At 38.0% G+C, this 23934-nt stretch overlaps 1 long non-coding RNA gene across 1 annotated transcript in view; it reads left to right on the top strand.

The window, feature by feature from the left end:
• LOC148005853 (uncharacterized) overlaps positions 1 to 21855 on the top strand; it is a 31280-nt gene extending 9425 nt beyond the window's left edge. The window contains exon 3 of the long non-coding RNA XR_015620256.1: positions 21738 to 21855. This is a non-coding gene — a long non-coding RNA (uncharacterized LOC148005853). The remainder of the gene's footprint in view (positions 1 to 21737) is intronic.
• Positions 21856 to 23934: the final 2079 nt, after the last annotated feature.

The raw sequence follows: 23934 nt of genomic DNA, 5'->3' as shown, positions 1-23934 counted from the left end.
TTTACAGAGGGTGTTGGAAATACATTGTGTAAAGTCAAGGAGCTCAATCAAGACATTCCCTAAGCACATTTATTATGTTATGAATAGAGATATAATAGCATTTTAAAATAGTTGTCTTGAATAATAATTATGATTTAAAAACACACAGATGGGCTGCTGAAGACCTTTAGTGCAAAATTTATAGTAGGAATAAAGATGGAGCAGAAACTGAGGGAACTGCCAAGCAATGACCAGCACAACTTGATACCTATCCCATGAGAGAAAGCCAACCCGTTATACCATTAATGATACTCTTCTATGTTTAAGGACAGAACATAGCATAACAGTCTCCTGAAAGACTTCATCCATCATCAGGTGGAAACAGAGACAAAGACCCCTAGCCAAACATTAGGAAGCGCTCAGGAAGTCTTGTGGAAGAGTAGGGGATAGAATTGAGCAAGTCAACCAGATCAAAGACCCCAAAGGATTACCTACAGAGTCAACTAATCTGGGCCAAGGGAGCTCACAGAGACTGAAGAGTAAACCAAAGACCATGCAGGGATTGGAATTAGGTCCCTTACACATCTGTAGCAGTTGTGCAGCTTAGTCTTCAGGTGGCTTCCCTAACAATTGGAACAGGGACTGTCTCTGCCTCTGTTGCCTGACATTGGATCACTTTCCCATACCTCTACTGCCACATATGTCTCCAGTGGAAGGAGGTGTGCTTAGTCTTGCAGGGACTGGATGCTATACAAGGGGGTCTTCCCCTTTTTTGAGAAGTTGAGTGGAGGGGAGGTAATGGGGAAAAGGATTCATAAGAGCAGAACTGGGAATAGAGGAGAATGGGGCTGAGGCTGCGATGCCATATGCGTAAATAGATTATAGAAAGAGAAAAAAACAAATGTTCACTAGACATTGAAATACATTTTGAGAAGCTTCATTATAGTTTTAAAATTGTTAAAGAAACAGTGAATGAAGAATGTTGTTCCCTAGAGTTGAGGCTGTGAAATGTAATAGAAAATATACATGATCATACCAAGAACATATTCACATAGAATGTCTTAGAGTTTAGGAGGCAGAAATATATTTCAGTTGGTATACACAAGTTAGATAGCATGCTGAAATCCTGGATTGAATATCTGACATTTTATATACACTATATAATCCCAACATTCAGAAGGTAGAAGCAGGAGGATCATAGGATCCAGTTCATCTTCATCTACCAAGGAGCTGGAAACCATCCTGGAATACCTGAGGGCCTGAAACAAATATTAAGGGGGAGATATAGAGAAAAAATATCTGTGTTTGAAGAAACATTTTGGCCCACTACTTCTGCTCTATGCCTCCCCCAAAGTATCAAGTGTTACTCTGAGCATCCATATATAACATTTGAATCAATTACTGTTGAGACAGAATAAAGTCTCTGGCCTGGCTATAGAACAAGGTTTCAAAGCCACCCTCTTAATTCCAAACCCTCAATATGTAACCTTGAACTGGCTAAATGCTGCTTTCCAGCTAATCTAAAAATAGCTATCAGTGTAGAAATTCCAAGATCTAGTAGCTGCTCAATCCACAATGTAGGATATCTTTTCCGGTATTTCTTTGCAACTGTATTTTTAATTATCACATTAATTTGGGTCAGATGAATGGAGTTGTGTAAAGGTATAGGAAACAATTTGTTTAGATGCGGTATGTGGAACTGTAATTATTCCAAGTTCTGTCATTAGTAATTGAAAGAAAACATGTGTCTGAGCAAGACAATCTAAGAAAGCATAAAAAGGGAGGAAGAAAAGAATTTCACACAGATATTCACATAGCAATTATTTGGGGCAGGCAGTAAAGCTATGTGCTGCCTGAATCCGAGTGCATTTGTTCTTTCCAACACAATGAAGCTAGAAAGGAGGGGAGGAGAGAAGGGCTGATGGCTCCTTTGGGAGCTGGGCATTACTGCTTTGCTGTGGTGAACAGGTAGTTTCGAAAATTATATGCTGTGGTGGCAGGTAATTTATTTTTTGCAAAATTGTAAGACCTGAGCTGAAATTGAGAGGGGGGGGAGATGACTAAACTGTTGAGAAAGGAGTTCTATAATCTTATGGGTATGTGGGCAGTTTGATTAATGGAAGTGCTGCTGGCAATGAGCAGTGCCCATCATTTGCTGGACTTTTTTAGACATTAATGTTTAAGCACTACAGTGCTCGTTCCTGTTTCTCTTTATAATTCCATGATTGCAATCTACTACAGGTATCCTTGTGGTATTATTTTGAAATGATTTATAATAAATATCAATATTTATTACAGTTCTATTTCTGCATGTTATACTATGCCTTGGGTGTCCCACAAAGAATCATGTGCTAGTGGCTTGGTTTCAAAGAAGTGGTTTTGAGAGATACTGTGGACCCTAGGGAGAAGACATCATGCATGACATTGCTTAAATTAAGGTTAAGAACATGACATGATTCTTCTTCTTTTACTTCTTTTTCTTTCTTTCTTTCTTTCTTTCTTTCTTTCTTTCTTTCTTTCCTTTTTTTTGAATACCTACTTTTTTTCCATCTTTATTAAATTGGGTATTTCTTATTTACATTTCAAATGTTATTCCCCTTCCCGGTTTCCGGGCCAACATCCCCCTAATCCCTCCCTCTCCCCTTCTATATGGGTGTTCCCCTCCCCATCCTTCCCTCATTACCACCCTCCCCCCAACAATGCCGTTCACTGGGGGTCCAGCCTTGTCAGGACCAAGGTCTTCCCCTTCCACTGGTGCTTTTCCTAGGCTATTCATTGCTACCTACGCAGTTGGAGCCCAGGGTTAGTCCATGTATAGTCTTCGGGTAGTGGCTTAGTCTCTGGAAGCTCTGTTTGGTTGGCATTGTTGTTCATATGGGGTCTCAAGCCCCTTCAAGCTCTTCCAGTCCTTTCTCTGATTCCTTCAACGGGGTCCCGTTCTCAGTTCAGTGGTTTGCTGCTGGCATTCACCTACGTATTTGCTGTAATCTGGGTGTGTCTCTCAGGAGAGATCTACATCCGGTTCCTGTCAGCCTGCACTTCTTTGCTTCATCCATCTTATCTAGTTTGGTGACTGTATATGTATTGGCCACATGTTGGGCAGGCTCTGAATGGGTGTTCCTTCAGTCTCTATTCTAATCTTTGCCTCCCTGTCTGCTCCTAAGAGTATTCTTGTTCCCCTTTTAAAGAAGGATTGAAACATCTGCATTTTGGTCATCCTTCTTGAGTTTCATGTGGTCTGTTCATCTTGGGTAACATGGTTCTTAAAGGGATTAGGACAATTTCTTATGAAAGCCTGGTTAGTACTCATTTTAGGGTTTATTCTAAAAGGAGAAAGACTGGTACTTTTCTCTTTCCCTCTGTCTCCTTGCATCAAGATGAAACTGGTTCTTCCTGAACAAACTTCTGTAATTATAATCTGTCATGAGGAAATATAGCACAAGGAAAAAATTTGTCTAAGTCTACACCATCACATTTGGAGCATATCCCACACCCCACTACCTTATCTGGTTATAATTTCAAAGGGTTCTGCTCATGGTTTCTTGGCCACATATGAATAGGAAAAGCATCCCATAGGAAGGCGTGCTAGACAAACTTCCTTAAAATATTGCTTATCTCAAGTATATTATTATAACAGACACTCAATGCAACAGTTTCCTTTGCCTGTTTGAGTGAAAGAACCTGGGCTTGTTAAATTCAGTGAATATATATTGCTAAGAAGACCTTACAGCAGAAGAATGTTTGAAAATTCTTTCATTAACCTTGAAGCTATAACTTACATAGACAGAAGCATTGAAGTCCAGAGAAGAGGCTTGATGGCCTGAGTGAAGTCAAGAAAATTACTTACTGTGTGTGCAGTTCTCGTGTACCCTTGTGAGCAGCACAGACTCTGTCATTCAACCCTCCATTAAAGAGGATGGATACAAGAACAGTAATGCAAATCCCCATTGTAAGTGTACAGAGTTCTGCAGGAAAAGCTTGGCATGATGCAAGGAGGCTTTATATGGCCATAGAATATCAGATAATCCTTTCTTAAACCACAGGGTTTGTTAGACGTAGCTGATTCACCAAGGAGGAGCTTGTAAACTGAAAGGAAAACAGAAATAGTTCAAGAAAACGAGGCATCTTAGAGATGGGATGCTTTCTGGAGTACAGCATCTGAGATGTTGCAGACTGAGTAGAAGCATGGAATCAAAGGGAAAGTAGGAGGTAGGGAAGCATCTTGAAGTAAGAGGAGGATAGCAACTTTCCTTTATATCCACTGTAGACCATTCCCACTTGTTCCACCCCTCTTTTTTGTGATTTAGAATTCAAAGTCACAGGGTAGCTTTAAATAGTCCTAAAGTCTGCTCTGAGTCACTGCCTCTCCATGAACTCAACCTTTTTAGAATACAACCTTTAAAGAAAGTTTAAACATTAGATAATCAAAAATAAGTGATTTTTTCTAATGTTGTTTGCAAATGTCATTTTAGGGGTGAGGAGTCTGGCTGGGGAACTGTGAATTCTGTTTCATGTTCAGTTAGCTCCTCCAAAGTTTGAGAAAGCATATGCAACCTTCTGGAACTTTATTTCATTCCTCATTAAGACCAAAAGAATCAAGATCTTTAGATCTATCTATTTTCTGAGCCTAGAATTTTTCAATTGAGCAAAGAAGTTCTGAGTGTGATGTTTTACAGGGTTCTTTTTTCCTCTGAAAAAAGATTGAGAGTTAAGAAAACCATTGGGATTCTCAGCTTCCCATGAGGTGACACAATTTGCTGTGATTTATATCTCATGGAGCGAAGAAATGAAATTGAAGGAAAATACAAGTGAGAGTAGTTGCTCAGGGTGTAGGGGTGGACAGAGTGGAGCATGTATTCTGCATACTCATAAGGATGTGAATTTATGTGCAGTGTTCTCCTATATGGCTCTTTGCCTCATTGCCTTGAGATGTGGTCTCTCGCTGAACTGGAAGCTCATTGTTCTTGCTTCACTGGCTGGCTAGAAATTTCAAAATCTTCCTGTCTTCAACCTCCCAATGCTAGGGTTACGTGAGTGTTGGCAATTCAAACATTAATGCCTGTGCTTAGGTATCAAGTACTATCCTTTTTCAGAGAGCAGAGGTCCTGTGCTAGTCTAACTTCAACTATTAAGTTCAGCTTTCTTCCAATGTTCTTATCACAGTGATTCCATAGTACATGTTTCTCACTCACAGGGATGTGTTACATAAGGGCTTACGGCTATTTCTTCCACTTGATCAAAAAGAACTGCAAGGAAAATGAGTAAAACACATAAGAGGTTAGGTATAAAAACTAGGGAAATAAATAGTTGAGAAAACTGGGAATGTTGTAGAAAATTACCATGCATTCTAGAGGGGCTATGGCATGTACTGTGCATTAATCAGTGTTCTCAGGAGTAGCAGAACTTATTAACTAACCTTTCTATTAAAATGGCTACATATGGCTTTCTAGTTAACTTAAAAATAGTTGTCTAGGACTTCAAGTACTATACTGAATAAATAGGGAGAGATAGTGTACTTAAGTGACCCCAAAATTCCACCAGAGAACTACTTAACCTGATAAAAATCTTCAGCAAAGTGTCGTGGTATAAAATTAACTTAAACAAATTAGTAGCCTTCCTCTACTCAAAGGATAAACAGGCTGAGAAAGAAATTAAGGAAATGACACCCTTCACAATAGTCCCAAATAATATAAAGTATCTTCTTGTGACTTTAACCAAGCAAGTGAAAGATCTGTATGACAACAACTTCAAGTCTGCGAAGAAAGAAATTGAGGAAGATCTCAGAAGATGGAAAGATCTTCCATGCTCATGGGTTGGCAGGATTAATATAGTAAAGATGGCCACTTTGTCAAAAACAGTCTGCAATTCAATTCAATCTCCATCAAAATTCCTACTCAATTATTTATAGAGATAGGAAGAGAAATTTGCAAATTTGTTATTTGGAATAACAAAAAACCCAGGATAGTGAAAACTATATTCAACAATAAAAGAATTTCTGGGGGCACCACCATCCCTGACTTCAAGCAGTATTACAGAGCAATAGTCATAAAAACTGTATTGTATTGATTCGAGACAGGCAGATAGATCAGTGGAACAGAATTGAAGACCCAGAAATAAACCCATGGTCACGTAATCTTTGACAAAGGAGTTAAAACCATCCAATCGAAGAAAGATAGCATTTTCAACAAATGGTGCTGGTTCAACTGGAGGTCATCATGTAGAAGAATGTAAATCGATCCATTCTTAGTCCCATGTACAAAGCTTAATTCCAAGTGGATCAAGGACCTCCACATCAAAACAGATGTACTCAAAGTATAAGAAGAAAAAGTGGGGAAGAGTCTCGAACACATGGGCACTGGAGAAAATTTCCTGAACAAAACACCAATGGCTCAAGTTCTCAGATAAGAATTGACAAATGGGACCTCACAAAACTGCAAAGCTTCTATAAGGCAAAAGACACTGTCATTAGAACAAAATGGCAAGCAACAGATTGGGGAAAGATCTTTACCACTCTTACATCTGATAGAGGGCTAATATCCAAAATGTACAAAGAACTCAAGAAGTTAGATTCCAGAGAACCAAATAACCCTATTAAAAATGGGGTACAGAGTTAAACAAAACATTCTCAGCTGAGGATAATCGGAAGGCCAAAAAAGCACCTAAAGTAATGTTCAACATTCTTAGTCATCAGGCAAATGCAAATCAAAACAACCCTGAGATACCACCTCACACCAGTCAGAATAGCTAAATAAAAAACTCTGGCTACAGCAGATGCTGGTGAGGATGTGGAGGAAGAGGAACACTTCTCCATTGTTGGTGGGATTGCAAACTGGTACAACCACTCTGGATATCAGTCTGGAGGTTCCTCAGAAAATTGGACATTGCACTACCTGAGGACCCAGCTATACCTTTCTTGGTCATATACCCAAAAGATGTTCCAGCATACAACAAAGACACATGCTCCACTATGTTCATGGCAGCTTTATTTATAATAGCCAGAAAGATGGAAAGAACCCAGATGCCCTTCAACAGAGGAATGGATTAAAAAAAATGTGGTACATCTACACGAGGTAGTACTATTCAGCTATCAAAAACAATGACTTCATGAAATTCATAGACAAATGGAGTGAACTAGAAAAATATACTGAGTGAGATAACTTAATCACAGAAAAACACACTTGGAATAAACTCATTGATAAGTAGATATTAGTCAAAAAGCTCGAATTACCCAAAATGCAATCCACCGACCACAGGAAGCTCAAGAAGAAGGATGGTCGAAATGCGGATGCTCCCACTCCTTCTTAAAAGGGGAAATAAATATCCATAAAAGAGGATATGGAAGCAAAGTTTATAGCAGCGACTCAAGGAATGGCCATTCAGAGCCTTCCCCACTTATGGTGCATATATAGACAGCCACCAAACCTAGATAAGATTGATGTAGCTAAAAAATGCATTCTGAAAGGGACCAGATATAGAGCTCTCCTGAGAGACACATCCAGAACATGCCCAATACAGAGGTCAATGCTAGCAGCAAACCACTGAACTGAGAACAGAACCCACTTGGGGGGAATTAGAGGAAGTATTGAAAGAGTTGAAGGAGCTTACAACCCCCATTTAAGAAAAAAAAAAACAATGCCAACCAACCAGAGCTTCCAGGAACTAAACCACTACCAAAAGACTGTACATGGACTGATCCAGGGCTCCAACTGCATATGTAGCAGAGACTAGCCTTATTGAGGCACCAGTGAAAGGGGAAGCCCTTGGTCCTGCCAAGGTTGGACAACTAGTTCAGGGGAATATGGGAGGGGGGCAGTAGCGGGAGCTATAGGGGGAATACCCATATGGGGGAGGGGATGGGGGCTTATGGACAGGAAACCGGGAAGGGGAATAACATTTGAATTGTAAGTAAAGAAATATATCTAATAAAAAAATAAAAAAATAGTTGTCAGAGAATGGAAATTCCAAGCTCTTGTAGCTGCTCAATCCACAATGCACAATGTCTTTGCTGTTATTTTGTCCATGCTGGAGTTCAAAGGAAGTAGTTTCCATTGCCAGTGATGGAAAGGTAAAGGTAAGCTGCTAAAAGTCAGAAGGTTCCTTCTTCTATGTCCTTATACATACCTCCAGGAGAAGGTATGCCCAAGAATAAATGGGTTTATTCCTATTTTAAGACTCAAAGCAAACACATGTGTCTTTCTATCTCAAAATAACAAACTAGAATTAGATTCAACTTCTTCAAACCAGGCAAATTCCCATCCTTTCCTGTCCCTGCACTTCTCTGAACTTAAGTTTACTAGCATGCAGAAGCAATGGTGAAGGGTCTAGGGAAGCTGTGCATTACTTGTCTCAGAGTTTTCTAGAAATCTGGTTTGGCAAATAACAAACTATGTAGTCTTGGGCTACTTGACCTATTAAAATGTTCTGCAGTGAAAATTAATGAAAATAGAGGCTATTAATTTGATAGAGAGCCAACAAGATATTTGGGAGCTTTTGGATGGAGAAAAGGGAAGAGAAAAATATTATAATTTAGATATTTTCATCTTTTTAATGTCAAGTCAAGCTGTATATAATTTGCATGGTAATCTGGAGGCCCTTTAAGGTGTTTTGCTAATTCTGGAGAACAATGAACCTGAGTTTTAATTCTACGAGGTTTCCAAATCCAACTTACCATGAATGGCTAAGTCATATTTTCCTCAAGTATTTACTATTTACCTTCTAAATAATACTTTCCTTTCAATTTTTAATTAAATTTATTAGAAGATCAGTAAGAATGTTCCCCATCTCTATTACCTTCCTTCTAGAATTTGGACACACCCACCTTATTTTACCTTTCACAACTATGAAATTATTTGTTTTCTCCCTTTAGATTCCACCTTTACTTTTTTGCCTCTTTGCCCCCTCTGCTTTACCAATCTGAAAATCATCCTGGATTCTCTGAACAATACTTGCTTCCTTTCTAAATAATTCCAGTTCTCATGAAAACATTTTAATTGACTAAGTAAAGTCTCCTTACACCCCACGTCCTTGGAGACCTCTTCATTATGCTAAACAGTAGCTCTGTGCTTCCAGTTTCAAGACCAGCACCTCAGTCACGCTGATGTTTCTTTTCTTGTTCTCACATGCCACATTCAATGTTCCCAAATCCCACTGACTACACTTCAAAATATATCAAGGATGTGAATGTTCCTCACGACTTCTGCTGTTTGCATCATGTCTCTAGGACAACAGCTATAGCCTGCCCACTGTCTCCCTGTTATCAGTCCTTCTTCCTCAGTCTCTTCTTTATCTGTATCCTTAACAAAGTGTTTAAAGACTTTTTAAAGAATATGCACCATAGATGTTATTATAATACTCAAAAGACTATTTTTAATCATTGCTTCCTGCCTTATTCAGCATAAATGGCTAACATGGCTTTCTTAACCTGTACTACTTGGACTCCCTTGAACCTCCACAAGGAACAGCAGTCTCTCCTTCCACTGCCCATTTGAGTTTGGTGTGCCTTCTTTCTGTTCTTATGCCCCACTGAGTTCTTGTTTTATTAAAATCTTACAAGAGACATTTCTTTTGATCAATACAACCATGCTCCCAATCGCTTCATGTGTATTGGTCTCTTGCTTGTATGCCTTTGCTCAGCTGTTATATACAGATGTGTCAATCAAAATAGTCACTTCCTCCCTCTCGCCCACTCCATCTCCACTTCTAATTCGATTTTTATCCCTCTCCTTAAATGCCTCTTCACTAATGTCAATTATCCCTTTACATAGAATCATATATATTAATAATTGCTCTATATATCTTTTTATATGATTATGAACACCCACTACTCTGCCTCATTCCTAGGTCTAAGAATAATGCTTGCCATATAATGGAAACTAAAACTTTATTAAGTAAACAAATAATAAAAGGAAGATGGTTTAGTAATGTGGGCTGATGGTTTTTTAACAAGGGGCATAAGAAGAATCTTGAGTTCAAGGTCATTTTAAATTGAGTTTGATTAGCCTGGATTTCATGAGAACATACATTTTAAAACCCCAAGCCAAACCAAAAGCAGACAAAAAAGTGAGTTTCAAAAAAATGAGAGAGAGAAAAAAAAGAGGGAAGAGGAGGGGAGAAAAAGGAGCTTCAGTTACTTTAACTAACTTTAATAAATATTGCTTTCTTTGATTGTGGGAATATAGATAACACTGATATTTTGTAATATTGAGAAAAGTTATGTCTAGTTGGCAACATTTTCATGCACCATTCATTTTATCATGGATAGAGCTTATCAACTAGAGTCATCATTTTTAGACTGAAATGTCTCTGACAAGGTTCTTTACAAATCAAAGAGGTTTATTTTTGCTCATGTTTCTAGAGGTCTTAACAAAAGGTTTGACTGTGTCTGGTGATGGTCTTTTTGATACCCTAATGAAAGTAGAGGACATCACGTGGCAAGATACAGGGAGTACACATGGGTTCATCTTCTCGAGTCCAAAAGGAGTAGAAAGAGTTCAATAAAGAGCATGTATACTCATTGACATAGTATTTATCATCTTGAAAATACATAGAATACTTGAAAATACAACTGGAATACTTGCTGTGTTACATTATACTGGAAGTTTTAGGTTTCTTGGTCAGAAATAACATAATATTTTAACATTTAAATAGATTAATGTTTGGAGAGAAGATGAATAGCAACAGCCCAGTGCTAAATGTTATACTGTTAAGGTCAGATTTTGCAAAGAATAGGACAATAGAGATGATACTTTACCTACTTGTAATTTTTTTATTTTTCTCCTGTAATACAGGAATATTCTTAACTCAATTTTACAGATACAAATATCTTTTAGATTGACTTCTGATGAATGATAAAAGTATCTTCTATGTTCTTCACTTTTTATGGATAGCTATAGATACAGTATTTTGAAGGTCCAATGGAATCTTAATGAAAAGGGCATAACATAGAGTGAGATTGTTAATGTCAGGAAAGGATATTCCATGATGCACAGAGGTGGATGGCATTGACCACTTATCATTATGACAAAAAGAAAAATGCATAATGCCTTTTGAAAGGGATGAGCAACTTAGATACAGTTTCCTAAGAATCTTTCTTGCTTTGTCTTCACATTAGTTATAGATACACATGCTGTAGAAATCTTCTCTGTAATCTTATTTGCGGGTGATTTCTTCAGCCTATGTAGTATTAAGATACAGTTTACTGTATAAGGTACCCTTTGTCATATCATAAATAAGTCTAATCACATTGACTTAAACGACAACCTAATTGCTTATCATATCTATTGGGTGACAGTCTTGGATGTTTTCAGATAGATATTATTTTCCTGTTCTTGATTGGGATCACTCATATGTTTGCAATCTGACTTTAGACCAGGTTGATAGAGAAGGGGAGGGGGAGGGATTAGGGGGATATTGGCCTGGAAACCGGGAAGGGGAATAACAATCAAAATGTAAATAAGAAATTCTCAAGTTAATAAAGATGGAAAAATATAACTATAGCTGAGATTACTAATCTGTGTCCATTTGCTCTCCTATTCTACAGCACTCCTGATCATGCTTGTTGGATGCAAGTATCCAGAAGAATGAACGGAAGTTCTTGAAATCTTTTAAGAGCAAGTTTCAGAATAATTACTAGTTAATAGTTAAAAATCACATAATAAAGGAATAATATTCAATGTAAAAGATGTCAAGAATTGTACATAGATTTAACAATCTACCATAATCTTTTTTAGTAGTTACTGGCTTTTTGGATGACTTTTTATACACGTGAGAATTTTATTTAATTACATAAACAAATACAAATGTGAGTGACATATATGCATATGTAAAATAAAGTGTATTTTTATTTTTATTTATTTATTTATTCTTATTCGTTCATCCAAACTTTATCCCTCTCCTTGTCCACCCTCTGACTGTTCCATATTCCACACCTCCTCCTCCCGCCCCATCTCTAAGAGGATATCCCCATGTCTCCCACCCTACCAGACCTCCTCACTGCCTGGAGCCTCAAGTCTCTCTCAAGGATTAGGTAAATCTTCTCTGAGTGAGCCCAGACCTGACAGTCCTCTGCTGTATATGTGTTGGGGACCTCATATCAGCCTAGTGTATGCTGCTTGGTTGGTGGCTCAATGCAGCGTGTTTTTTTTTAAAAATTATTAAATTATTTTATTTGTGTACATTCCAAAAATTGTCCCCTTCCCAGTAGCCTCTCATGAAGCCCTTCACCCCATCTCCTCTGTCTCTGAGATTGTGATCGCCTACCTACCCTCTCACTACCACCTCATCCCCCCAGCTCTCTTCCCTGGGGCATCGAGTTTTCATAGGACTAAGCACATGTCCTCCCAAGTAGGCCATACAAGGTAATCCTCTATTACACATGTTCTTGGGGCCACAAACCAGCCCATGTATGTGTCTTGCTTTTGGCTTAGTCTCTGGGAGGGTCTGAGCTAGTTGACACTGTTGTTCTTCCATTGGGCTTGCAACCTCCTTTAGCTCCTTCAGTCCTTCCTCTAACTCTTCCATATTGGTCCCTGACTTCAATCCAATGTTTGGCTGTAAGTATCTGCATTTGTCTCAGTCAGTTGGTGGTTGAGCCTCTCAGAGGACAGCCATGCTAGGCTCTTATTGCACACACAATATGGCCTCAGTAATTGAGTCAGGATTTGGTGTGCACACATGTGATGGATCCCACTTTTGGCAGTTCAGTTGGTAACCTCTCTTTCAATCTCTGCTTCATTGTCTTCCCTGCATTTTGTTTAGATGAAGCAATTCTGGGTTAAAATTTTAAAGATGGGTGTTCGGTCCCCTGCCTCAAATGTGGGCCATGTCTATCTACTAAAGATGTTCTCTTCCAGTTACATCTACTGCATTACAGTATAAAATAACATACAGTATTGGGCGTTTTGGTTAATGTCATCCAGATAGAGTCCTGGTAGCTTCTCACATCCCAGGTCTCTGGGACCTTCTAGAGGTTTCTGCTGTCCCTTGACCCTCACTGCTATATATTTCAATTTATTCTTCTGGCCCTCTGGGTGGTCCGCTTATATCTTCCCATACCTGATCTTGCCCCTCCATTTTTCCTTCCCCTCCCCTTTCTCAACCAGTTTCCTCCTTTCTTCTGCTTCCCATGATTATTTTGTTATCTTCTAAATTGGTTTCAGGTATCTATATTTGGCCTTCCAGCTTGTTAAACTTCCTACAGCCTATGAATTGTATCATAGGTATTCTGAACATTTTGGCTAGTATATACTGATTAGTGAGTACATATCATGCATGTCCTTTTGGGTCTGAGTTGCATCACTCAGGATGATACTTTTTAGTTCCATCCATTTGCCTGCAAAATTCATGATGTCATTGTTTATAGATGGTTTTCATTCAATCTGACACTAACTCAGTTGCACATATAGTGTGGTTGCCCTGACATACCCAACCTCATCAGTGCTGGGTTCTATTTAAAAAAAAAGTATTGTACAACCAGCAGCAATTGATTTCTCAGGACTGTATAGTCTTTGAAGCCTAAAGTAATAGTGCCTGCAGAGCAGTTTGGCCGAGGGCCCTCAGCTGAGTTGCAGCTAGGTATCTTCATATACTATTATATGGCAGAAAATTGGCACAGTAGCTCTCGGCAACCCCATGATAAAGGCATTGTATCAGTTAGTTACTTTATAGACTAACTTTGATTGTTACAAGGAAAGACCTAACAAAAACATCTTAAAGAAAAAGAGATTATTTTGTGCTTGAGAAGGCATGGCAGAAGGAATATGAACCACACAGACCCATGGAAGCAGAGAGAATGATGTGTTCAGCTCATTTTCTCCTTTTCATTCATCTGAGAAATGTAAGGTACATCATGGAAAGGTACAGCTACTTTCAGTGTAGATGCTTCCCACTTCATTTAACCTAAACCAGATAATGCCCCACAGTCATGACCATATATTTGTTTCCACTGTAATTCTAAATCCAATCACACTAACAACCAAAATGTCTATGCATGAATTATTCTCAAAAGTTAATCACATGTTACAGCTTCTGTTTCTACATTGAGGGAGTCTCACCATTTTTGTCCTGGGAAACCCAAATATTTCATCTATAATCATGACAAACATTGGACTGTTAACATTAATCCTTTCACTTAATTTTAAGTATATTTCATGAGTACATCATTTTATGATACTTATTCCCAGTTTGAAGATACAGAAAGTAAGTACTAAAAATTTCCTAACTTTATTCAAAAATGAATCACAGAAATAGAGAGGCAAATATGGTTGGTTTCTGAGTGTCAAGCAATTTCTCAACCTCAGTGTTCTAATCTTTGAAATCAATGAGTGCATGCTGTAGGGATCTGCCTTGTTCACTGCAGTATGGTGAGCAGCAACTGTGCCTACTGGAGGCCAAGGACCAAAGCCCCAGTTCACAAAAATAAAACAAAATCATCATCAACATTTTAGACACATCTTTGGGGGAGAAGACTCAATTCATCCCTAATTAGGAACAACTACCCTAAGCCATGCTTCTAATTACTTCTCAAGATGGTCTACACACTAAGGAAGCTGCCTCTTAAAGCCAATGCGGAAGATGTTTGAAGACTAAAGAGAAAATTTAGTAGGAGTGAGGCAGAGCCAGAATGGGGTACAGGCTGGTTCACCATTCCAGAAGGCTTCTAGAAAAACTCATTATTCAAAATTTATCATTTTCTCTTTGCCAATCCTGTAAACTTATCATTATGAGCTTACTATCTGCAACCTTTCACAGGGTTTCAGTCTATGAGAAGCAGTCAGCCCTTAGCACTTTGAAAGAAAACCCTAGACCACTCTAAAGAGAAAACACCAAGTTGGAATGTCTGCCATTGGTGATAAGGAGCTAAATATTTCATGTTAATAAAATAAACATAGATCATCTAATCATGAAAAATATATAATATGTTTAAACATGTTAATTATTAAATTAATATTGATTCATATTGGATAAGGCATTAAGGGGGAAATTGGATAATGTATTTAATATCTCTTCCATAGTTGACTAGTATCAGAATTCATCATATCTAACTACCAATAATCATAAAAGTGGCAAGAAATATTTATGATTAGGGGTGAGTGAGTACCACTCAGTACCTTGTCAGGAACTGACAAGGATATAGAAAATATGAGGACTCAAAGGAGAGAGAGCTTTTCAGTTGTTACAACCCATTCTACGACACCACACATAAATCATTGTACTAAGTCACATTATCAAAGTTTGATGAATCTTTCATATAGGGACAGTTATTGAATATCATTTGGACCTAGTTTCCTTCTTTAAAATGAAATAGGATGATAAATGGGTTATATAGGTAGAGAGAACATAAAACCAGGTTTTTTAAATTCCAGGTTTGGATTTCATCTCAAATTCAAAGTATTGAATTTAGTGGTAGGACCAACTGGTTTGTCTACAAAATGGGATGCTGATGTTTGGGTTTTCTCCTCATTATATGATTTAATTTTATTTCCCTACATATATTTCACATTTTAAGCATAAATTTTTTTTTTTACATTTTCCTTCCTATTCGGTCCTGAAAGTAGATGGATTTAGTCATAGAAACCTATACCCTCTGTCTCAGTCTCTCTCTGTTTCAATCTCTCTCTCAATATCTCTTTCTCTCTCTATCTCTGTCTCTGTCTCTGTCTGTCTGTCTCTCTCTCTCTCTCTCTTTCACACACACACACACACACACACACACACACACACACACACACCTAAAGAAAAATTAAAATACACCTTTAAAAACTGTACTCTAGAATCTAAAATGTCTAGGTCTGAATTGTAGACTACGATCAGGTCTCATTACTCTGTGCCACATTTCCTAATCTGTAACGCAATGTATTATCTGAGCCTATAAACTAATGTGATCATGGGATGTGTCAGGACATAAAACATAGGAATTTTCTTATTGTTTTATTGTCTTTGTGTTCTACTGTTGTGAAGAGACACTATGCCCACAGCAACTCTTGTAAAAGAGAACCTTTATTGGGGCTTTCTTAGTATTTCCCAGTTGTCCCTTGGGATCATAGTGGGAAGTGTGATGGTACACAGAGAGACGATACTGGAAGAGTACTTGAAAGTTCTACATCCATGTAAGCAGGCATCAAAGAAATGTCACTGAGTCAGATTTGGGTTCTGAAACCACAAAGCCTACTCAGTGATATTGTTTCTCCATCAAGTCCACAGCTCCTAATCCTTTTTAGTGGTACCACTGCATTTTTCTTCCCCTCTTTTCCTTTTTATTTATTTTCCTCTCATACAATATATCCCAACAACATCCTACTCTCTGTCTACTCTTTCCTGTACTTGCCCCCAACTGCTTTCTTCACAATATCCTCTGCTTCTCTTCTTCCCTTCAGAAAAGAATATATCTCCAGAGTTTGGCAACCAAACATGGCATGGTAGACTCAGAAAGACAAACATATATGCACTCACTTATAATTGGACATTGGCTGTTAACTAAATGATAGTCATGCTACCTACAATTCACAATCAGAAAGGCTAAGTAACAAAAATGGCTCTAGCAGAAACATATGGCCCTCTATGGGAAGAAGAATTAAAATACATTTTACAGGGTGATGGGAGCCAGGTTGGTACGGAAATAGGATGGACCAGTGAGGAAGAAGGGAGTACAGGAGAGAAGACTGGAATTGGAGTATAATATAGAAAACTGGTGTAATGGAAACTTCTTGAAAAATAAGAAGGTGACCCTAGTAAGGACTCCTAATAATAGAGGATATACAATGTGAACTAGCAATCTTCTATAACCAGGCAAGGCTCCCAGTAATGGGATTGGGCCACTAAGAGTTTATGAGAATGGACAGGCAATGACTGGTCTAACTTGAGGCCCATGCTATGAGTGAAGCTCATGCCCAGGAACTGGAAGTTGGATGGCCTGGAGACCTAGGATAGAATCAAACATAAATAGTAAAAGATAAATAAAAACCAAAAACCAAATTAACTAATTAATTATTTAAAAATCATTAAGATGATTCCTAATGATATTCTGCTATACTCATACAGAGACTTCATCTAAGAGGTGGTTAGAGCAGATACAGAGACCAACGGTCAAACATTAGGATGACCATAGAAAAGGGTGAGGAAGGACTGTAGGAGCCAGAAGGGTTAAGTACCCCAGTGAACAGGTTTATTGGGGGGAGGGTGGTAATGGGAGGAGGTTTGGGAGAGGAACACCCATATAGAAGGGGAAGCAGAAGGTTTAGGGGGGATGTTGGCCTGGAAACCGGGAAAGGGAATAACATTTTAAATGTAAATAAGAAATACCCAATTTAATAACGATGGAAAAAATTAAAAAAAAAGAACCCTATGGGAACATGACCCAGGGAATGACACAAAAAGGGCTCACAAGGGTTCACAGAGACTGACATGGCAATCACAGAGCCTAAATGGATCTATGCTAGGTCATCTGCAAATATTTTGTGGTTGTTTAGCTTTGGGTTTCTGTGAGACTTCTAAGAGTGGGGATGGGTATGTCTCTTACTGTTTTGCTTGCTCTTTTTTGAGACACTTTTTCTTCTACTGGGTTAATTTGTCCTTGACATGAGATGGGGGTTTGTGTCTAGTCTCATTGCATCTTGTTATGTTGTAGTGCCACACCTTAATGACCAAGCATTCAAATATATGAGCCTGAGAGTGTCATTCTTACTAAAACCACTACAAGATCCTTAATGTCTGTTGGAAGGTACCCTTTTATAATTGTCTAAAAGGCTAAACAGCTGAAAAATATTCAATAGTATATAGATACTGCTTGTTTTTGTTATTTATAAACGTGTAAATAACTGACATTAACTTTCAATATTAACTGTGGATAAGTACAGATTCATTGTAGTCAAATTTAGTCCATCCTTGGTCAATGGTGAGGAAATATCTCATTGTACCTTCAGGTACAGGTTGTTATATTTTTCCAGAGCATTTAAGGATGGAGAGAGAAACTTTTATAAAAAAAAGACATGTGAAAACAGGGTTGAGAAGAGTTATTTTGAAACCTACTTTTGCTAATGAAAGGAAGTCCATTAACCTCCAAAACTGAGGCTGTTTTCTTATCAACAAGAAAATAACTCAAAACAACTAGGCCACTATTTTACTTCAAAATAAGTGAATAAGTAGAAATGTGAATGTACAAAAAAGCATGTTTCTAACTTATTTATAATAAATATAGTATATTTTCCCAACATTACTGATGTTAAATTTTCTTACAGTAGACACATGCACAAATACAATGCTTTTCCTTCCCAAGAAGATCTTGTTGAATCAGCAATAAATCTTATAATTAAAAACATCCTCTAATCAAGATAGCGCTACATGATTATCCATCAACCATAAGTAAATAGACTATCTAAAGGAACAATGATGAATACCTTGATTTCATTATTTTGGGATCAAGTCATTACTATTAAAACTAAAAGAAAAACTAAACTAAACAAACAACAACAACAAAACTTCAATGAATCGTATTTTTTTCCTTCTTCAGAGAATGTTTTGTGCTACAGGTCTTTTTTATCTGTTGCTGTGATAAACACCGCAATCACCAGTAACTTGAGAGGGAAGAATTTGGCTTATGTGTGTGGATCACATTCCCTCAATGAGAGAAGTCAAGCCAGCAAATCAAGAAAGAGAAGAGGCAGGAAGCATGAAGGAAACAGGCTTACTGGCTTGTTCCTCATGACTCATTCACTACCTTGCTTTCTTATACAGCCCAGAACCACTTCCCTAGTGGTGACATCACCCAGAATGGGTTTGACATCCCTATGCCAGTTATTATGAAGACAATTCTTCAAAGACATATCCCTAAGCCAGTCTGAAAAAGGAATTCTTTACTGAGACTTTTTTCTTTTGAGGTATCCCAACTTGACATAAACTATGCAACACATTATGTGTGGGGATATTCCTCTGTTTAGAGATGAGAAAAGGATCTACTCACAGGGATATTTACCAAACATATTCCTTTCAGGTGCATTTTGGTATTTGGAAAATGTTGAAGAGAAATGATATACCAGTTATGTACCAGGACTCATCAAACTCTGAGACTGAAAGCCTCTCCAGAATCATATTTTTGACTACCAGATGTTACACAGCTCCACTGAAAAATGTTATCTGAGCTCAGAAGAGAAGCAAGGAGAGGATTGCTGAAGCCATGAAAGCATATGACACAGTAAACAGTGCATTTAATTCCGTCTTAATGTGAGAGATAGCATGCATTAGACAAATATAATCTGATCATTAAAAACAAATTTATGGAAGTTTAGCAACTTTGTCAGGCATGTGTGACTAATAATACAGAGTTGTGGGGCCACCACAACATATTTCTCCTAATCGGCTGGCATTTAGTTTGGATTATTGACTGTTAAATCAAAATAAAACTTTTCACTTGAGACTTTGCATTTCATTTGTGAGGGATTTGTCTTCATCCACATATGCATATCATCTGCCCAGTTGCCCATAAAAAGAAGCCCACTTTAACTGAAGCATAGAATTTCTGTGTCAGAAAAGTTCTTAGAATCCCATTTCCTTCCCGTTATTTTTGGTGTAAGAGGTATCATCTGGTTTTAATTGCAACTATGTTTTCTGAATAAGTGTAATATTACTATAGTGGGAAAAATTTGGAAAAGAATTTGACAAAACATGTCACCTCTATTCCCTTCATTCTTTCACTCACATCCATTTTATTATCATTATACTCCTTGTTTGTATGCAGTGGTATTTGTGGTACATTGAGAAGTCATTTTTAATCTTTCAGTGTTCCTATAGTGTTTTCATGACTTAGCTTATTAATAATTAATATTTTGTTAAAAAGTGACTGTGCTATAAGATACTGAAGTATTTCCATTGTTGACATATTTAAGACTGGGACTGGTAGAGCCAGACAGCATGAATTTGAATTTTCTCACTAAGTGTCAGCTGCTTCGCTTTCGGGTAGACCGGAAATGATTTTACTATTCCACCAGGTAGAACTTGTGAAAGGTCAATTAACTAAACTATATTCAATATATAAAACAGACTCAGGGGGTGTAGTCCATTTTAAGTATAAATATGAATATTATGATCTATTTCCCCAAACTGTTGAGCGATGTCTTTCAAGGATTTGCAAACAATTTTCATGTATTGCAAATAGTGACACAGACCTTTTGCATGTTATCAAAGTCAAATGATCTCTTTAGATTACTTTACTTAGGAACTAGGTGCTAATATTGTTGTTGTATTGTGTATATTGAAAGAACTGCAAGTGAAGTGTCCAAGAAAGGTAAAAGGTAGAAAAAATAGACTTCAATTGCCAAGCTATGTATACTGGCCATATTTCTACTGGTCACCATACTTCTGATGCTCTTATCCAGGATTTGGGAAGAAATAATTTACAAAAACATGAGATAGCCCAGGATTCACATAGTCCTGTGAAAATCTATCATTTACTATTACAGTTATAGACTGGGACTTAAGAAGGATTCCACAAACCTACCCAAGCAAAGTATTCAATAGTTTATAGCTATATACTGCCTGACGACACCAATAATCAGGCTCAAGGCAAAAATGTGTTTCAGGAAAGGGAAAACAGAGTATAAGATGGCCTACTAATGATCTCTTTAAAGGAAAGGCGCTGACAATATTATATAAATACAAGCATAAGTACAATTCTGCATATATTTAATATATTCATATTTAATAATATGTGGGTTATATGCATATGTGCATATAAGTGATTTATATGGGCAAATTTATCTCTCAATATAAAATTTTTATTTGTTTATAATTTAGTTAAATCAAATTATAAAGCTTACTGTATACTGGAGTATATATTATATATTGCCTGTGTGATGCCTGCCTTCAAATGAAAATAGTTACACAGTATATGACTATATATGTGTGTGTAAACACACAGAGGCAGAAAAAGAGGAAGGGTTAAATAAAACTTTCTTATGGTGTGGTTTTCTTATTATATTTTTGTGTGTAAACATTTGTGTGCAGGTGTCAAGCATGGGTATGGCGGACAGAAGTCAACATCTGGCATCTTTTTGTGTTGCCCTCAGCCGTATGTTCTGAGACCTGATCTTTTATTGAACCTGGAGCAAACAAATTAGACATCTAAAGATAGGATTTGCTCTGGAATCTCGGGGCTAGATCCCAGGTACACAGCACCATATCTGGATTTTTTTATGTGGTTTCCAGGTTGTGAACCCAAATCCTCAAGCTTATTAGGTAGGAATTTTATTAACAATGCTAAAGAGAAGGGCAACCCTGTAAGAGGACCAGCAGTCTGAATTAACTTGGACCCCTGAGATCTCTCAGACACTGGATCTCCAACCAGGCAGCATACACCAGCTGATATGAGAGCCCCAACACATAGACAGCAGAGGACTCTCAGGTCTGGATTCAGTCAGAGAAGATGACCTAACCCTCAAGAGACTGGAGGCCCCAGGGAGTTTAGAGGTCTGGTAGATGGATGGGGGGGGGGGGTGGATGGGATAGGAACATCCTAGTACAGACAGGGGGGATGGTGCTTGCAGAGGTATGGGATGTGGAACAGTAGGAGGGTGGACCAGGATGGAAATAAAATCTTGAGGGTAAAATTAAAAAAAGTAAAATAAGTGAACTAAAACAAATAAAATAAAAATCAAAAACAAAAGCATCACTCCAGCTCTAATTTATAATGTTTTTATTCTGATTTCTAAAGTGCAATGTATTGACTGAAATTCATGAACGTGTTTTGAAATCTCTCGTCTTCATTCCAGGTCCCACAGCAAGGAACACAAGGTATCGGATCTGAGAAATTGTGAGGCTGAGAGAAAGCAAGGTGCATGCCTGCTGTAGGTAAAATGAGAGGATCTAGGCTTGGACATAAAACTCCAGAGGCTGTGAGAAATGGGGCAAACAGAGTAAGACGTGGAAACAGAAAGGTCTGGATTTACTGGTTTCACACATGCCAAATTACCTCCTCCAATGAGTCTTTTTTTTTTTTTTTATTTTTTGGATTGTTGTTGTTGTTTTCTTAATAGCCTTTATTAGCTAAAATGTGTACATTGCCTCTATAATGTAAAACGTACATGTATATATGCCCCTACAACTTAATTTACATATAATACAAGTTATTATCACATCAAAAGAGATTCGAATATGTTTAGAGTTGCATAGAGATATCCTGAATGGCAGGAGGTATGTAAATTCTGTGTGACAAAGGGGATGAAAATTAAAGACATTTATCCCTTAACAGAGTCAGAAGTAATTTAAACTGTCATAGATTAAAAATTATATTAATAGAGTATCAGGCCTTTTTACTTTATTTTTTATTTATATATTTATTTAATCTTATTTTACAGTTCAGAATTTAATTTCCTGGTCTACCCTCTGACTATTCCACCCATTACTCCTCCCCCCCACCACAACCCCCTACCCTGTCTCCCCACTCCCATACCCCCAGGCCTCCTCACTCCCTGGGGCCTCCAGGCTCTTGAGGGTTAAGTGCATCTTCTCTGACTGAGTCTAGACCTGGCACTCCTCTGCTGATATTTTGGTTGCCTCATATCAGCTAGTGTATGCTGTCTGGTTGGTAGTTCAGTGTCTGAGCAATCTTCGGGGTCCAGGTTAGTTGAGACTGTTGGTCTTCTTATAGGGTTGCCCTCCTCCTCAGCTTCTTCCAGCTTTTCCCAAAAAGGTTCCTATCATGACTGCCCTCGGAAAGACCCAACCAGTAACTGAGTCAGATGCAGATATTTACACCCAACAGAAGCTGCTGATCCCTGTCGTTGAATTAGGGAAAAGCTGGAAGAAGCTGAGGAGGAGAGAGAGACCCTATAAGAAGACTAAGGAATCCTTTTAAATTCTTACCTCTACCACTGGAGTTCAGTCCTTACTCGGTAGGATATGTTTGAAGTCTGGATTCAATTATTTCTGTAAGGAATGTGGCCCAGAACGTAACATAAATCAGTTCAGTATATGTGCCTTCTGTTCTGCCCACACCTGCCCACCCTCTTTTTTCCCTGTCTCCTGCTCCCTCTCTTCAAACAACTCAACTGAGATAAGATAATGCTACAGAGGCTTGATCCAAGCACTCCTTTGGACTCATTGGCATGGCCTTGCTTGACAAAAGTATTTCATAAATATGTTTCCTCAAATGCTGACATAACCTTAATTGCCATTAGGAGGCTTCCTGTAAGAAAAGGAGATATAGGTCTTAGAAGGAAGTGGTTATAGTTACAGTTGCTTTTCTTGAACATCTCTGAACTCCCAGGTTTATATATACTGAGACTGCAGCGCAGCCATAGATAAAAGCTCTCTCTGGATAGATCTGCCTGTGAGACCACCTGCAACCCTTTTCTTCTGACATGTCTTTGTTTACTCCCTTTGTCTGGAGCCACATACAAAGCTTTCTGTGGTACAATGTCACTGGAATTCAAATCTTTCCTTAGCAATCTTGCTTACTCCATAAGTAAAAGATTATATGAGTTGAATTGATTCCTTGAATGCCCTGGTCCTGAATAATCTCTGAGTAGGAACTGAAAGAAAAAAAACTGCTCCAAAGTTCCCCTTACCCTTAGTGCATCCCTGAACATTTCAGATAGAGACCCACAGGGGCTGCTTGGCTATTTATTACGGTTGTGTGTGGCTGTAATAGGAAGATGGGGACCCTATATACACTAGGATCTAGATGAATTAGTGTATGAAAAGAGCTGAGTTTCTTGAACATGAGACAAGTCCTAACCACAAATTTTGTTGGTGGATATTAGAGCTCGGTGGGGATTTGTTTAGATTTCTAGGTTATATGTGGTGGTACAAAGAATAAATGATAGACACAGCTGGCTAGTAGCGTAAATAGAGTTTATTAAGTAATAATTCACTACCAAAGGGAAAGGAACCAGCTACAGCTAGGAGGTAGTCTGGAAATGTGATTTTATCACGTTAGAGGGTTGTGACACGGTAAAATCATGTACC

This window comes from Rattus norvegicus, chromosome 5, assembly GCF_021556685.1.
Source record: "Rattus norvegicus strain SHRSP/BbbUtx chromosome 5, alternate assembly SHRSP_T2T, whole genome shotgun sequence".
Taxonomy (NCBI): Eukaryota; Metazoa; Chordata; class Mammalia; order Rodentia; family Muridae; genus Rattus; species Rattus norvegicus.
Note: the sequence above shows the minus strand (reverse complement) of the source record. Positions and strands in the feature narration are given on the sequence as shown.